This window comes from Phyllopteryx taeniolatus, chromosome 11 (genome assembly GCF_024500385.1).
Source record: "Phyllopteryx taeniolatus isolate TA_2022b chromosome 11, UOR_Ptae_1.2, whole genome shotgun sequence".
Classification (NCBI taxonomy): Eukaryota; Metazoa; Chordata; class Actinopteri; order Syngnathiformes; family Syngnathidae; genus Phyllopteryx; species Phyllopteryx taeniolatus.
This window is the reverse complement of record NC_084512.1, coordinates 27355183-27373832: the sequence shown is the minus strand read 5'-3', so window position 1 is coordinate 27373832 and position 18650 is coordinate 27355183. Positions and strand designations below refer to the sequence as shown.

Sequence of the window (18650 nt, the reverse complement as noted above, 5' to 3'; positions counted from 1 at the left end):
CTACTTTTTTTTAAAAGTCGAAAAAAAATTGTGGTGGACCATTTTGTTCTTTTTTAAACTCCTTTGTTTTCCATGGAGGACTGCATAAAACAACAAGATCGTAACATTTTGGATTCTGGGGAGAATTTTTTTGGACAAAATGGCAAAAAGATGAAATTTATTTAGGATATGTTACGTTTTGCAAACTTCCAACACTAGTGCTGTTTTCTTTATCAAAAAAATGTGTTTGTTTTATGGGGCTGTGGAACAGACTAATTGAATTTGAATGAATTTCAGTGCCAAAAACTTATTCAATATACGGGTAAATTCAGGTCGAGTGGTGCCTTGAGATGCAGGTCGTTTCGCTCTGTGACCACGCTCGTATTGAAATTATTTGAAAATTCTATTCAAGCCCCCCCACCCCTCAAAAAAAAATTGTCTAATGTGTATTTTAAAAAGAAAAATATCACTCTACCCTGTTATTACTACTACTTATCACAAACATACAGTAATAGCATAATGAAATAGAAGGAAACATTTTTACCACGTTTTGCTTCAGTTCAATGAATATTGTGCTGCTCCTTCTGATGTACATGCTTTGGCCAACTGGGGGCAGTGTAATACAGACAAAATGACGAACAAGCGTTTCATAACTGATTCAGGAAGCTGTTGTAATATTAGTCGTTTTTCGTAGAGGTTAAACAATACAGTGGAACTGTAAAACGGACAACGATATAACGGATGTCGAATTAAACGAACTGTCGGGACTGAACAATGTACAAAAAAATAGTTTACATTTGTCACTTAAAATGCCGTTGACAAAGTCCGTTAGTTCCAGAATTGGCCGCTGTTGTTTACTGGCGCCGTGGCGCAATGCAGGCAGAGAATGGGACTGACGTATTTCCGGGTCACAGATATAGATTATGACTAGATCTAATTCCAAAAGACGTGCTTCCCGTATCTATTAGGACAGCCATGGGCCATTGGCATGGCGGCCATATGATGAAGGTTCTATCTATTGTCTATTGTGTGTATAGAGTGCCGGCAGAGAGAGAGTGGCATGGCTGGGGCGTTACCTCTGAGGAATACAAAACAGGTCCTTGGAGTCTGGAACATGCTATTTTTGGTACAGTAACAGTTTTTTGGGCAAGGCGTTCGCCTTTGGCAACAGATTTGGAACTAGGAAGGACACTAATTCCTTGGGGCTCATGAAAGCGACTCACCTATGATGAGCACTGTCCGTCAACAATATCACCATGACCATGCACACCGCCGTGGTAAGTTTGGATGAAATGTGAAACATTCAAACATTTTCAAGCTTTTTTTTCACATGTATTTACAACAACTTTGTACTGTACAGCGCTCGTAATTCAAAGCAATAATCAGCCTAACGACGGGAATGCTTCTGTTGGCATTCCCTCACATCCCTCGTCACGTAACATTCGTTCTCCCTCATCAGCTGGCACAGGTGACATCAGCCGGCGACACCCGCAGTGATTCATTTACAAAAAAAAAAGCCTTCAAGCAGCCCATCAAGCACATCCCCAGTTTAACCTCGCTTTCAAGTTCCACCGATCTCACACACACACACAGGCACATGCACACACGAACACACACACACGGACCTAATGAGAGATTCAGTTTCCTGCTGTTCATCCTGCTAATGAAATCCTCACTTTTTTTTTTTTTTTCTCGGCGCTTCCTTCTTTTACTTGATATATTGAAGAAAAACAAAAAATGCTGAGTCATGATTCATCTGTGAGGATTATTATTCCATAATAATTCTATTTTTGTTTTAGTCTGTAATGACATGTAATTATTCGACTCCACTCCATGGTAGATAAAGCGTGTGCACTACTGTATGTAAAATTTCACTGAAAACCATCAAATGAATTTAGTGACCGTTTGTGAGGTTGTTGATGGTTATGTTTGTGGTGGTGGTAGCATTGGTGGTGCAGTAGTTAGTGCTGTAGCTGTTGTTAGTACTGTTGGTGTTAGCAGTGATGTTCGTAGTGTCGGTGGAGGTGTTATTTGTATTGTTGGTGGTTGTTCGTGTTTGTGGTGTAGGTGGCAGTGGATTGATGATTATGGTGTTGGCGTTAGTATTGTTGGTATTATTGTTGGTGTTCGTGGTGTTGTTGGTTTGGTTGTTGTCGGCGTTGTTGGCATTTGTGGTAGAGTTAGTGGTATCGTTGTGTCATTATTAGTGTTTCTGTTAGTGCTCGTATGGTGTTTGGTGAGCTGGTGTCGTGTGATTGTCTTTGTTATCGGTGGTGTGGTGCCATTGGTGGTTGTTGGTGTTTGTGCTAGTATTTTTGTTGAAATGCTTTGCATTTATGGTGGTGGTATTGGTATTGTGGTTGGTGATGTTATTGTTCTGTTGTTGGTGTATTTTGTGTGGGTGTGGTATGGTTGGTGGTGTTTTTGGTGTTGTCTGCATTTCTGGTGGTATTGGTGTTGTTAATTTTGGTGCTGATTTAGGGTTTGTTTCGGGTGGTGTTTGCTGTGTTAGTGATGGGGCTGTTCAGGGTGGTGGTTTTGCGGTGGTTGTTCACGTTGGTGCTGTTGTCGGTGGTGATGTGTTAGTGTTGTTGGCAGTGGTGTTGTCATTGGTGTGGTTTCTGGTGGTGGTGGTGCTCTTAGTGATTACTTTGGTTGTTAATGTTGATAATTACTATTATTTGTGTCATTTTTATGACCAGTACAAGCAGTATTAAACCTGCACAATTCTGAGTTGTATAAAAATGGATACTCATAGTCTGCATAACGTGGAGAGTTGTCATTTGCAGTGGCGTACAACTTAAGCTCAGTGCATGTTCACTCATTGTGTTCACTCAAATACATCCAATCAAGGGGCCTCAACAGTGACGTGATGTTTTGCTGCAACATATTCTTCTATTTGAAGTTTGAGCCTGTTTGGATAGCTCGCGTTTTAAAACGGCGGCGCAGCATGCAACCAGCCGCATCGTCCGCATAATGCTATCATTTATCACCCAAAAGACTTACGTGATTAAAGCTCCACTTAAGAGACCTCGCCGAAATCTATGGACTCCTAACAATCAATCGACCAGCGTCTAACCTCCCGCCACTCTAAAGAGTCATCGGAGGAGGAGACGGCTGCTGGTTACTTTCAGCCCACGCATCTTTGGCCCACTCAAACTTCTTTCGATTCAAACTCTTTTTTTTTTTTCTTTTGGCTTCGACGTTCAATGAGTCGCTGGTGATTTGATGTTTTTTGTAGAAGCATGTAGCTTTTCCTCTGCAGGCGGGATGAACATAAAGATGTCAAGTCTGTCTGTTGTGATTATTCCAGCATCTCTTACAAACTGGACTTTCGCCATCAGGCTTTAAGGCACATGGACCTCCAGCTTCATCTATTAACCTTAAGATGGATGGATTCGGGGGGTTTATGTGCATACTGCAGTCTCTGCGTTCGCCATGTCTGCCCAGACATGGCTATAAATGTCAACTTTTATCAATTTGAACAGGAGGAGAAGACTACGGTAATGCTCCTAAAATCACCACGAGGTACTTCAGACACTATCTGTAAATGACTACTATAGAAAGCTATCTTTAAGGTTTCAAATGTGGGTTTCAAGCCAAAGTTAGGGTTTCACGAGATGGTTAGATGTTCACATTGAGTTTTCAATCTCGGGTAAGGGTTTCAAATCAGAGTCAAGTGAGGTTTAAGCAGATTGAGTACCTAAAAGTTCTCCCAAAACATCCTTCACCCTCCAATGTTGAGGACACAGCGGTTGCAGACAGTGCTGACATGTATAGAACAAACTCCACTTCACAACCCACCTGGCAGCGCTCACATCTCTGCTAGTTAAAAGCTTTCCGACGCACGGCACGTGAGCCGGATCCCGTTTCACTTTAAAGAGCCTGCGGGAAGCACAGCCGTTTGCCCTCGGCGGGAAAACACGGCGCGTTTATTCCGGGAAGGCGCTTCGACGATGAGGTGATGATGGGCGGAGGTGATGGAATTAGTTTATCAGATCATCTGTGTTTGTTGCATGCATTCATGCCAGCGTCTGACCTTCTGGATGATTCTGGTTGCAGGAAGCTGAGGAGATGAGTGTGGCGCTCACATCAGCCTGTTGATAACGTAACGGAAACTCTTTGGACTGGACAGAAAGTGTGAAGGATAAGATGGGAGTTGATTCGATTTGAATGGTTTTTTTTAGGGTTTCAAATCAGCGTTAGGGTTTTAAGAAGGGGGATACATTTTCAAAACAGGGTTTGAAACTGAGATTAGGGTTTGGTGTTTTGGTTTTGAGATGGAGGTGAGGTTTCAAGCCAGGGTTACGATTTCAAATGACTTTCGAGTTAGGGTTTAAAATATGCCTTTCAAGCTAGTGTTAGGGTTTCAGTTAAGGGTTAGGATTTGAGGTTACGGTTTCAAATTATGGTGTGGGTGTCAAATTAGTTTCAAGACAGAGTTAGGTTTTAAAATGGGGGTTTCAAGTCAGGGTTTTGAGGCCGGGTTAGGGTTTCAAGCAACGGTTAAGATTTCAAGTCAGGTTTTAAAACTATGGTTCTTAGAAGGTTTAGGGTTTCTAGTTGGGGGTTCAAGACATGGTTAGTGTTTCAAATAGGGCTTTAATTTAAGGTTATGGTTTGAATTTCGGGTTTCGAGACAGGTTTAGGGTTTTAAATTGGGTTCCAGCAAGGGTTAGGGTTTTAAGACATGTTACCATTTCAAATTATGGGTTCAAAATAGGGTTAGGCTTTCAGGTTAAGGCTCCAGAAGGGTTAGGGCTTCAAATTAGGGTTGCAAGGCCAGGTTATGGTTTAAAGACATACTCCGTATCGGGGAAAAGAGCGCCATCTGGTGTGGCAAATGCAATTGACAAAATTCAGTAGTCTGCAGATTATTTACACTTTCATTACGCAATGTAGCAATTGCTCTGTATTGAATATAAAATGTTTCCAACGTACTCTGAGTGCAAACCGCTTGTCGTCAATTTCTGTCGTGTCCTGGTTTGGTTGATGTTGTCTTATGAACGTCTCGCCCCGTGATGAATGCACCAGCGTTTCCATTTCATTTAGTCCCGGGAGGCGGGCGTCGTCCCAAAGGCTCGGCGGACGCTTTCTTAATCTGGCGCATGATGAATTAACGGAGCGAGAACGAGAGGGCAAAGCACTTTGAGAGCACCAACACGCCGTCTAAAGCGATTAGACAGACTTATGAGTAAATAGTGGCGTGGAATTTTTTTGTAAATATATATATTTAGAGAGAGAGACAGAAAGTGAGAGAGAGAGAGAGCGCATGCTTTTAATGGAGCTTCCAGGAAGCAAAAGTGAAGTAATGCGACACAACTGTTTTCTCTTCCCGTCACTCGCTGATGAGAAATAAATGAATGAGATTAAGCCCTGAAAGCGGTGTGTGTGCGTGTGTGATGCGGCGATACACACAGCACTCACTCAAAGTGAGCTGCTTTCAAAGTGGCGCCATAAACGCACGCTTGTAAACTGCCCGATAACAACTGAGCGCTGATATCTGTTTTGTCTATTAACTGAGCAAATATTTTGTCGGCGAGAGCATCCAGCGTCATGACGCGCTTTAATGGGGACTCCTTCCGTTTAAACATTTGACAATCGTGGAGAGGAAAGAGGAATTTGAAACTGAATTGGCCTTTTTATGCCCGTCTAAATATAACCCTAACCCGGATGCCGGAACTTTGAACTCGAAAGCCAGAATTCCCTAGTCCTTAAGGATCAACCCCGAACCCTTATCCTAACGATAACCCCTAAAACTATCCTATAAACTCTAATCCTAAACCTTAGCCTCTAATCCCTCTAAACCCTTAACCATAACCTCCTTACCTCACCCACTAACACTAACCCGAAACACATAACTCAATAGCCCCAACCCAAACCTTGACCTCTTCACCCACAAACTCTAACCCAAACCCTGAAACTTAAAGACCTAACCCCAATCCTAAAACTAACGCCTAAACCTAAACCTAAAGATTGAACCCGAAAACACAAATGCTGAAGCCACAAATGATTATTGTGCCCTCAGTCTTGTGTTTGTTTTACAGTTTAAGATGTCACAAAAGCAACTGTTCTGCTTGACGTGTTTTTTTGTTTGTTTGTTTAGTTATTTACAAAAAGCTCGTTTTCTCTGCTTGTCGGCATTTTGGGTGAAACCAACCCATGTTTTGCTGATTCCAAAAGAACAGGAAAAGCTACAAAACAAACATTTTTTTTTTTTCTCGTCAGAGAAGCCCAAGCATACAATTTCCTCTTTTTTGACCATGTGGATCACTTCTAGCATTTGTGTGTTGATTTCTGGAGCAGCGTGGCAGTTATCATGTATAACTGTCAAGAGGAGCGATCATATGAATTATAGCGCCGGCTGAAATCTCGCATCTCCAAAACCGAGCCATTGACATTGTATCGTCAAAGAGAGCAATCCATTGTCAACACTCCCTATTGGTCAATAATTCGAAAACAAAAATAACACACCCACGTGGGGACTCAACAATAGTATCGATTTTGACCAATTTTGGACACGAGCAGTTTCCGCCCGATGCCAGAGATCCACGCATGGCAGTGCGTGCACTCGACTGTGTTTCGACTACAGGCGTGTGGATCATTTCTATTCCCATACAGTATACTCCATCTGTATTCCATCCTCTCTCCATCCGGAGCACAGCTTGCATTATACTATCATTTGAAGCATAAAACTCAAGTGCATAACGACTCCATTAAAGGCTCACAACTTACTGATAATTGGCAGAAGTGTCATATGATAACAATAAAAATAACAAAAAGCATAACTAACGTAAGTGAATTATCAGCCGGAACTAAGCTCTCTAGTTTCCATAAGGAAGCGGCTCGTCTTCTGATTATAATTATCATACGAATGGCGTTCTTAAGGAGCAAATTAGTGCCTGATTTGGCCAAAAAATGAGCACAGATCAGGATCAAATTCACGGAGTAAAAAACACTGTAGGCGTAGATGCAGAAAGTGAAATGTTGACCCTGTGTGCGAGTGTTGCTCTTCATTAGCTGCTGTGTTTTATCTCACACACACACACACAAAGAACGTGTAGCGCCACAGTTTTCCGCCGCAGAGGGACGCTGACGGCAACATGAAAAGGCCAGAAATTCTCGTCAAAAGCGTCTGCGAGCGCCCCGCGGCTGGCGAGGCTTTAAAACCGCCACGCTTCTATGCAAATGTGAAAAAGTTTGCCATCTTTGAACGCATACTCTTAAGCTCCCGTGGACGCCGTCTCGTACACACAAAACGAATTTGGCTCGTGTAGACGAGGATGTGTTTTCAGTACAGTTTTGCCTTTCGCCTCTGTGTGGAAATAGAAGAAAACCAAAACACATCTGTGTCTGGCATATGTTACATTTGGCCAATAAATCGTTTTTTTAATTCAAGCGCACCTTGTATTAGCATCAAAAAGTGCTTCTATTGCGGGAAATCCATGCATCCCTCCATTTTCTTCCACTTACGCGAGGTCGGGTAGAGCTTTAGCAGGGACGCCCAGACTTCCCTCCCACCAGCCACTTGGTCCAGCTCTTCCCCTTTCCGACTGAGGACCACGGCCTCGGATTCAGAGGTGCCGATTCACATCTCAGCCGCTTCACACTCGGCTGCGAACCGCTCCGGTGAGAGTTGGAGATCGCGGCTCGATGAAGCCAACGGAACCACATCATCTGCAAAAAGCAGAGATGCAATACTGAGGCCACCAAAAACGGACAACATGGAATACATTTTTTGAGATGCATTACTAACCCAGAAATAACCTCTCCTCTGTCTCACACACACACACACACACACACAGTCCTCCGCTGCGTCATTTCATGCAGTTTTGTTTGTCGCTGGCAGTAAATCTTGTTGTTGATCAGAGATTTAATCCTCGGCGGCGTTCGCGCTCATTAGCATTTCACTTTGTGCCTGCTGTCAAAACAAATATTTATCCATGGATTGTTTTGCTTCCCCTTGTTTGATGACGCATCATCAGCATTGCGTTGTTTGTGCGTCTGATTGTGTGTGTTTGTGTAATTATAGTTAGGGTGCGCCGGGATCAGGCTGAGACGATTTTAGGCGATCAGGCGATTGGTGGTCGCCTTCTCTGCATCTTGTTTGCTTCTGTTGTTTTCACTGCATCCATCATTCATATTTTTTATAAACTACAGTGTAAAGACAAAATTGATTTGCGGATGTGTGTGTGTGAGGGTAGACTGATAAGTACATTAAGAAATGGATTGACGGATGCTACAGTAAGTTGACAACAGCTGTTAGCCTTTCTCATTCCAACCCAAATTGATCAAGCATGAGAAAATCAGAACTGGAGCTAAGATGCACAAGAAAGTTTATGAAATAAAAACTTGGGAGACAACCATGTTGCCAGTTTAGCAAAATGTCAGGAAATGATAACGTGCCTTCCCCATTTCACCCCCCAAAAAAAGTTGAGATTTTTCAGTGAACGTCATATTGTGATTGTATAAAGTTCTGTCAGAAATGTATATTGCTTAAGCCTAAATCCTACACATTTTATATACAGTTATATATATATATATATATATATTCAAATAGATAATGTACATGCAAACAACTAAATATATGAGTACGCTGACAGGGTGGTTATTTTTGGCTAATGTTAGTATTTCATAAGCACATGTTAAAGGAAAGTTATTTAGTGTCATTTAACTACTTATGACATACGCTGCAGTTAGCACATGCCAAAATCACACACATGGTATAAAATAAAAGAAACACATTTTAAGAGACTCATTGTCCTGGTATGTGTGCAAATGCTTGGCCACTTATAATACTGGGTTACAAAAAAACCAAAAAAAGGTAAGTTGTCTCTGTTTTTTTCAACTGATTTTGGACAATTCTGCATCGCTGAATCTGAAAATGACATCAGTTTCTTTTATTGAGGGCAGATTTTAATGCTAAGTAAGACTTTTTGAAAATCAGATTTTCTTATGAAATCGATTACATTTTGTGACATTATGAGTTGATTTTTGTGGATATTTCTTTCTGGGATATGTTTTTGAGAAGAAAAACAAAACATTTTCTAACACAGTTTATTCATCAAACATTACAAACTTCCCTTATTGTAAATTGAATAGTAAACATTAATAAAAGCAAGTAACCTTCCGATTGTTAAGTGTACGACATTTCTTTGCTACCTTGATAGGTTTTCCTTATTTGCTGGTGGAACCACCTTCATCCTCTTATTACCCTCATATTGTGCGCCCTTCATTTTCTCATCATCATATGTTGTTTTTATCCTAACCTCACCTCATTGTCTCCTCGCCCACTCATCATCATCCATTTGTCATTATTCTCTTCTCGTCATCCTGGTCCTCATCTCATAACGCTGCTCTCACCGTCCACATATCTGGCCAAGCACTCATCATCCGCCCATCGACTTGTCACCAGCGATTGGCCTCACATCATCGCCTCGTCTTCCTCCTTCCATGAGTTATCCTGTCATTATCCTTTCATTCTATACTTCATTCGTCCGTGTACTCGTGGGTTTTGTCACCATCCTCTTATCATCTTCGTCTTTGATCGTCTTTGATCGTCTTCGCACCGTCGCCTTGCTGTCCTCTCCTCATCCATTCATTTTCCTCTAATCAAGTTGTCGCGGTCTTCTCGCTAGCCGCTTTTGCTCTAAGGCAGTCATTTTGAAAGTGTTGCGCAAAATAATCACTCGCAGTTCAGTTGTATTTAACTTTTCAGTCCAATTCATTTGCATTCATTCTTTCATAACTTTTGGTTTAAAACATTTATTTAGGTACAATTTGTATTTAACTTTCATGTGCATTAGATTTAATGGGATCATCCAGTATGATTTTTTTTGTTGCTATATTTTGTTGTGTTTTATTAGGAAAATAGCCCTCTATGCTACGTTACAAAACAGTAATAACATAAATGGAATGTAAAGAATTAAGCAGTTTGTGCTTTCATTCATTCTGGTATGCGTGGCTTTGCCACCAGGGGGTGGTATAATACAGTTACGCAAACACAAATGAAGAAGAGTTTCACAAATACTATAAGCGACTTTGTAATAGTCCTTTTTTTCCCCACCTTGAAGCCTCTTTTTTTTGAAGAAATTGTACAATTTGTCAGACTGCTGCTTGTTGTTAAGTGACAATACAACAATCAAACGATACGTTTTTGCTCGCAAAAGATCGTCTGAAAGATGGCTCGAAATCTCTGTGTCTCGAGAAACAAATGTCACTTGTATCTTAAGGCACTACTATATTTTTTTTCAGTTGCACTTGGTGTAAAACGCATTGAAGATCTTTTCGTCATCTCGCCATCTTCTTTGTCCTTGATTGTCCTCCCACCATCGCCTTGCTATCCTTCACATCCTCATTTTCTTCTCATCATCCGCCTCTCATCCTGATATCACCTCAGCCACGTTCTTGTATGAACAAAGAACGTCGCAGCAAACACAAAGAAAAACAAGTTTCAGGTTGTTTTTTTTGCCCACGTCACTTGCATGAGAAATTACACACGTCACTCTCGAGCGCCGGCCCCCCTCTGCGCGCTGCGCTTAACGCGTTTAGCCGCGGTTGACAACAACAATGATCAGAAGTCTCCTTGAGAAGGCCTGGTAAGAAGGTGAGCTGTCCCCTTCACTAAAACCACTCATTACTCAACTCACTCCCTGGATGAATGGCCACCGAGCGCCTGCCCCTTGAGTGCGCATGGACCCCCGTGTACGTGTCTCTTAGTGTATGTATGTGTGCGCTAGTGTGTGTGTGTGTGCATGGAACAGAGAGGGGGGGGGGGGTGGGGGGGAAGAGAAGCATCCCTCTTAAAGAGAGAAGCGGCAAACTGGATGGAAAATGAAATGAACCTGAAGCGAGCGCCTGCTGAATGTGTTTCGGAACAGCGGCCGTATTGATTCCGCTGTGGGGGAAAAGTTCAGGCCCTGCAGACATTTTGTGTCTATGTCGCTTCTGCTAAAAACATGGAGATATTTACAAATTTGTCATGTATACCTGTGAGACAATGTCCTGATGAGGTTTGGTTCCCGGTCTGGCCCATTACAAGTGGTCACAGTTTTGCAAACCGATAGCTGGTCAAACAAATACGGAATACAGTAAAGTAACAGAGAAAAGGAAGATGGTTCAAACAATTGTTTTAGTGCAGCTAACTAATGCAAGTCAAGATACTGTACTGATGTACAGTACCTGTATGTTGGAACTGAGCGAGATTGGATGACTCGACTTGACTTGCTTGGTTTTTGCCACAATAACTCCGGATCTGCTTGAAACTGGAAGGTCAAGACCTAAAATTCCCATCCAAGCATCTTTCCATCCCACCAACCGTCGCCAGGATGAATAACGGTGGTGAGAAAATGATAAGGACAAAGAGCGCGACTAACGATCCGTCTGCATAATAACCGCTGTGCCTTCATAAGCACTACGTGATGAAAGAGTGGGAAGACAAAAGAGTCGAGAGGGAGGCCAAAAGATTGGAGAAACACATTTTAGAACAAATGGCCAATCCAGCAACAGGAAGAGGCAGCCCATTTAGGCAAAGCTATTATTTTAATGGCAACATTTGGACTTTTCGGAATATGAAAGATATTTTAGTGGTCTAATAGTGTCTTTTTGTGAGCATGTCGTGTAAGTGTAACGCTAAATATGGCCTTCTAAGGCCAAACATAACCTTATCGTAGCCTAATGTTGCCTTTTTGTGAGCAACTGTGTCGATTTAATGGCTAAATGTTGCATTTACATGTAATAATAGCTTGTTTAAGCGCAGAAATATTTTTAATGGTAACATATGGCCTTTTAGGGTAGTCGAATATATTTTTGTAGTTCAATGTTGCCTTTTTTGTGAGCAAATAGTGTTTTTTATGCTAATTATGGCCCTTTCAGGCAAAACATAACCTTTTCATAGCTTGATGTTGCTTATTTGTGAGCAAAATATTTACATAACACAGTCCTGGAAAAATAACAACATACTGTATAGCTTTCTGTGAGCAGAATGTCACATTTTCTGCTAACATACAATACTTTGTGGTCAACTAAGGCACAAATATTGCATTTTTGTGGCAAGCAATGTGGACCTGAGAGAAGGCCTGCTTCTTGCTTGCAGTTCTTCCACACAAAAACACACTTACATGGTGATCAACTATCGTACCTTTGTGCAAAAATATTGCCCTTTTGTACGCCAAATATTGAATTTTCGTGGCAAAGAATAGCATCATTGGAAGACTTTGGAGGGTGTTGCGTATGAGCAATCTCGGATGAAATGAAACAATCTCATTTGTCCGCTGGTTATCGCAGAGACGCCACGTTCGCTTTGCTCGTCGCCGCCGTTGAAATGGCCTCCATTGTGCGCAATAATGACGAAATAACTTTTAGCCATCTCATACATTATGCATCGATGCGAGTGACTACAGTTGGACGATGTGTGGATAGTATGCCGAGTGTCATTTATCATGTCCCTTGTAGCATATGGAATGTGTTCATGGAGCCTCCAACGTTGTCGCGTGAGGACTGTAGCACATATTTAACATGTTGCATATAGAATGCAGTTTGTGGAATGTCGCGTGTAACGTGGTTTACAGGACATACTGTAGCACAAAAATCATGTCACATACAGTATATCACGCAGCATATAGCATGTATTATGTAGCTTGAATCATGAAACATGAATCATGTATAATGTCATATGTAGCTTGTAATATGTAACATCCTATGTTGAAATGTGCCCGTGTAATTATGCGCAAGCGAGCCGGATTGAAGCATTTGGATGTCACATAGGCTAGTTAGCACACACACTTCTCGTCTTCATCATCGCAGAGTCTTTAATTGCGTGCTATGAAAAAGAAGTCACTTTAATCGGACTTGAGCTCATGCATAATTCTGTCTGTGTGTGTGTGTGTGTGGACGCATCTGTAATGGGCTCAATAAGGAGCTTCATGATGGAGGACTTTAGCGCAGGTTCGTCGATACTTTGTGTCGCAGAGGAAGATGAAGATTTACTCTCTGATTTAATGAAACGTGTCAGCGGATTAGCGGGAAGGGAAAGAGCTCTTTGTCCCATCGTCATTTTTATTTTATTTTTTAGGGACGTGTGGTGATTTAAGAAAAGTGTCTGCCAAATGGCGAGATGACACATGAAATCAATGTCAGTGGCGACGTTTGCATAATGCGCCGCAGAGCTGCCGCCGGATCGATACCGTGATGAAAGATTACGACTTCTTCTGCAAGAGGGGGGGAAAAGGCCGATACTTTCTGTCAGGCACTTTAAGAGTTTCTCTTTTAAAGCACTTTGATGCATGCTGGCAGAAAAAAAGTAAGTAGTGTTACACTCTTCTCCTGAGGTGCCAAAATTACTATTTAAGTTGAAAGACAGATACTAAAAAAATTGTTTTTTAAAATACTGGTAAAAGTAGAAGTACAGTACTGAACTCCTGCGCTTAAGTAAAAGTAACAAGTTTAAATTAATTATTAAAAAGAAGAATGTGTCAATCAAATCATGTGCGTGTCTTGCTGTGGCGACACTTGATGGGACAAGCCAAAAGTCGCAACAGCGGTTGTCATTTATTTACAAAACCTATTTTTGAAAATTACCACAACAGGAAAACAAAATAGTTCCCCTCCTTTATCAATTTATATAGTGGTCGAACTGAGAAGGAAAAAAAAAATGTTTGAAACCAAGAACTAGCTAGCATTGCCTCAGTCTTTTAGGCTGTCAAAACAACGTGTTCCCATCGTTTAAATGCCAGAAGCTGGTGTACAATATGCAGCTTGTAGCATGTAGCATGTATCTTGTATCATCGAGCATGTATCATATAAAATGTAGCATGCAACATTACTTGTATCATGTTCCTTATGTTATGTAGCATGTCTAGTGTAGCATGCATCACGTAGCTCATTGGTTCTCAACTGTTGTCAGCCTGGGACCGGCATTTTTCTACTGTCACTAAATCGTGACGCACTTAGAGACAATAGGAGCTATAAAGAATGTGTATTGTTCAAAAACAGCTTTTGTAGACATATTAACATCAGATTTTTAAACATACCTTCTCATGCGTACACCTGTATCGTGCATAATCAAGTACAAAGCATGTCCTGTAGCATGTAGCACATTCCAGCTAGCATCATATCACGTAGCATGTATCACGTTGAAAGCAGAGTTTGGCAAGTAGTGTGTAAGGTGTCCTAAATCATGTCGTATGTGTCATATAGCATGTAGCATATCGCATGTAGCGGTTGTGTCCACATTAAAACTCATGACTATGTAAATGCATTGATTGTGTCATGCATGTTTAATAAGCCAAATGAGATGCAAATATTGAAGTTCCATGAGCCACTGTCAGCCTAAGAACAATATCCTGTACGTTACTTAAATATTCTTACATTACTATATACACATATACCATGTAACAAATGAAATATTTAGTAGTGTTTTGTGATGATGTTAGAATCAGCACATCTCAGCAGGGATCAACATATAAATGAGATTTTTGTTTTTCTGGATGGTCACACTCCAACTTCAAATAAGTGTTAGCTGGCGGTGACTTTTCTTTTTCTAATTTATTTATTTATTTTTTAGCCGCCACAAATAAATCCCTCAACACTGAATTATGAAGTCGCGGCAGAGTGCTGAGCAAACAACTAGACAAACAGCAAATCCACCAAAACACCCCCCCAAGAGACGACAAATATGAAAGTGACACAAAAGTAAAAATCTAAGAAATTGTGAAGTTTAACAATGTAAGAAAAACATAATGCAGGAGCAGAGTTATTGAAATTGTGTGGGATGTTGCTATATCAATTTTGGACCCCACAAGACACTAAATTGGATAATTCAGACCAAATTAGCAGACTTCTTGTGTCTTTTCAGGCATAGTCTCTTGACTTTTTTTCAGCATCTCTTCATGATAGACATGTCGACTAAATTTAATGTTGCCAAGTGCACTGCAGGCTACAGGGGGTGAATTTTCAAAAATGTTTTGGGAGTTGTTAATTTCTGAAGGATTCCTGTAAATAAAATGGGCACTTCAAACCAAATGAAACTGATTTCGGAGGTGTGCATGACAACTCAACATTATTGCACCATCCGGTGACAGAGACATACAGTTGATTGACAGCTCAAAGTGTTTATGTTCATATGAATGCTTTTTCACACCTCTCCATAAGAGACTTGTGTGTGACGTGTGTGTTAGTGTGTGTTGCGGTAGAACAGATGACGTGTCACGTATCTTCCACAGGAAGTGCATCTTCATTAGCAACCAATCAAAATCCAATTACGGCTGCTATCTTGCGCATTAGAGCCACATCTTTAAGATGATATGATGTGCGCGTTTTTTTTTTTTTTCCAATCAAGACAAACTTTAATTAGCAGACACGGGACCAATATGGTGAGGGCTGGCAAAATCCAGCGAGGCCTATACGGTATTTAGTGAACCCCAAGCCCAGAAATCTGTGAGTAATCCTCTACCCAAAGAGGTTTGTAATTGGCTATAGATGCCACAAGATGGTGGCAAAGCTATTGTTTCGATTAGACAAGGCTATTTTATGACAAAATGTTGCTCCTCCCCTTACTTCAACATGGTTCCTCGGCAAAAAGATTCCATAAGATGGCGCCAAAGCAGTACTTTTATATTAGACATGGCTTTCGATATGCAAATCAGCAAATTGACAGGTGTTCATTGTACTTCGTGTTTACTATTATTACTTCATTTTGCTCAAAAAAAAAAAAAAAAAAACATTTGAAAACATTTGTATGATGTTGAATAAAAAAAATGGAAAAACTAAATGTAATTAAAAAAAAACTGTTGAATACATTTTAAATATAAAAAAAATATTAATAAAAAGTTTTTTTATTTAAAAACAATGTAAAAGTTTAAAATGAATAACTGAGTAAAATAAAACAATATCTGACAAACGTCTGTTTAACATGTTAAACATTATATTTACATCCGGCGTCTCAGGAAGGGGAAGCAGTGCACCATCAACACTGTGTATAGTGGGGATGGGACGCTGCTGACCTCGACTCGGGACGTTGCGAGCCGGTGAGGAGAATACTTCGAAGACCTCCTCAATTCCACCGACACGCCTTCCCATGAGGGAGCAGAGTCTGGGTTATCTGAGGCGGGCTCTCCTATCTCTGGAGTTGAGGTCACCGAGGTGGTTAAAAAGCTCCTCGGTGGCAAAGCCCCGGCCGGCCGGGGGTGGATGAGATTTCTCAAGGCTTTGGATGTGGTAGGGCTGTCCTAGTTAACACGCCTCTGCAACATCGCGTGGACATCGGGGACAGTGCCTCTGGAATGGCAGACTGGGGTGGTGGTCCCCCTTTTTAAGAATGGGGACCGGAGGGTGTGCTCCAACTACAAAGGTCTACATGTGTTTTGTGGACTTGGAGAAGGCGTTCGACCGAACCCCCTGATACGGGCTGTGCGGCCCCTGTACGACCGGCGTCAGAGTTTGGTATGCATTGCCGGCAGTAAGTCGGACTTGTTCCCGGTGAGGGTTGGACTCCGCCAAGGCTGCCCTTTGTTACCGATTCTGTTCAGAACTTTTATGGACAGAATGTCTAGGCGCAGCCGAGGCGTAGAGGGGGTCCGGTTTGGTGGCCTCAGGATTGCATCTCTGCTTTTTGCAGATGATGTGGTTCTGTTGGCTTCATCAAGCCGTGACCTCCAACTCTCACTGGAGCAGTTTGCAGCTCAGTGTGAAGCGGCTGGGATGAGAATCAGCACCTCCAAATCTGAGACCATGGTCCTCAGTCGGACAAGGGTGGCGGGCCCTCTCCAGGTCGGGGTTGAGATCCTGCCCCAAGTGGAGGAGTTCGAGTATCTTGGGGTCTTGTTCATGAGTGAGGGAAGAATGGAACGGGAGATTGCAGTGATGCGGACTTTGTATCGATCCGTTGTGGTAAAGAAGGAGCCAAGCCGAAAGGCGAAGCTCTCGATTTACCGGTCGATCTACGTTCCTACCCTCACCTATGGTCACGAGCTGTGGGTCGCCTCGGGATGAAGCTGGATGAAGTGGCTGGGGAGAGGGAAGTCTGGGCGTCCCTGCTAAAGCTACTGCCCCCGCGACCCGACCTGTGATAAGGGGTCGAAAATGGATGGATGGATGGAAAAAAGGTCATTAAAGAGGAGGCCTGTTAAGGTAATTTCTGTAATTTAGTCACTGTTATAAATATCTCTGCTCGTGTGGACATGGCGATAGAGAAACTAACCAGCTGGTGGTGAATTTTGGTCCAAATGCAGTATAAAGTGTTGGAAATGTCACAAACATTAAGCAGCTGAGATAAGGCGTGGCTCATAAGATTTACAGCTTGAAAAGCTCATCTACATCCGGACTCGATTGGAAAATGATGCATTTCAAGTGTGGAACTTTTTAGCTCCACTGCAGCACCCATCCCCAACATCCCCGCCGCCCTGGACTCGTTTTATATTCCACAAGCAGGTGAAATATGTCTGCGATGTGATTGAAGAACCTTTAAGTCTTCCTCCTGAATATGACCCGCGTTATGAGGCATTGCCTCTTTGCTTCGCTTCGCCGCCCCCGCATGCAGAGCGCAGGCGGTCAGGCGGCAGTCGAGCATGTTAGCGGGTTTTTATGTACTCCTGCTGAGGTGCTTATGTTTCGTCCTGTGACGTGTCGGTGGCGAACGATCGGGATCTTCGGCCGACGTACAGTATGTATTCGCCAGGTTTGTTTTTTTCAACTGGCCTGGAGGTGGGTCTCACCCAGTTTGTCTGTGAGATTCAGGTTTTTAAAGCACTGTAATGACTAACAAATCGCTGTAGATGGCGACGTTTTATCGCTTTGGATTTGAGATCAGCACAGCTTTTGAGGAGAAGATAAAGACTGGAAGAATCTCGGCTTGTCACATCAATTATGAGGGAGAGAAATCCCAACACGGAAGTTGGACCAGGTTTAGGAACCTCACACACAAGAGTATGTGCACAGTCTATTTTATATATATATATATATATATACATATACACACACAAACGCACACAAAGTGGGTACGGAAAGTATTCAGACCTTAGATTTTTCACTCTTTGTTATATTGCAGCCATTTGCTAAAATCATTTAAGTTATTATTTTTCCTCGTTAATGTACACACAGCACCCCATATTGACGGAAAAAAACTGAATTGTTGAATTTTTTTCAGATTTATTAAAAAAGAAAAACTGAAATATCACACAGCCATAAGTATAAATATGGGGTGCTGTGTGTACATTAATGAGGGGGAAAAAAATGAACTTAAATGATTTTAGCAAATGGCTGCAGTATAACATCCATCCATCCATCCATTTTCTGAGCCGCTTCTCCTCACTAGGATCGCGGGCGTGCTGGAGCCTATCCCAGCTATCATCGGGCAGGATGCGGGGTACACCCTGAACCGGTTGCCGGCCAATCGCAGGGCACATACAAACAAACAACCATTCGCACTCACAGTCACAATTTAGAGTCTTCGATTAACCTACAATGCATGTTTTTGGGATGTGGGAGGAAACCGGAGTGCCTGGAGAAAACCCACGCAGGCACGGAGATAACATGCAAACTCCACACAGGCGGGGCCGGGGATCGAACCCCGGTCCTCAGAACTGAGAGGCAGAGGCTCTAACCAGTCGTCCTGCAGTATAACAAAGAGTGAAAAATGTAAGGGGTCTGAATACTTTCCATACCCACTGTATATA

At 42.1% G+C, this 18650-nt stretch overlaps 1 protein-coding gene across 1 annotated transcript in view; it reads right to left on the bottom strand.

Annotated features, from left to right (window-relative positions):
- mcm8 (minichromosome maintenance 8 homologous recombination repair factor) overlaps nt 1-18650 on the bottom strand; it is a 198038-nt gene that overhangs the window by 160835 nt on the left and 18553 nt on the right. Inside the window, exon 2 of the mRNA XM_061790255.1 lies at nt 7453-7656. The gene's annotated coding sequence lies outside the window, so the exon portion shown is untranslated. The remainder of the gene's footprint in view (nt 1-7452; nt 7657-18650) is intronic.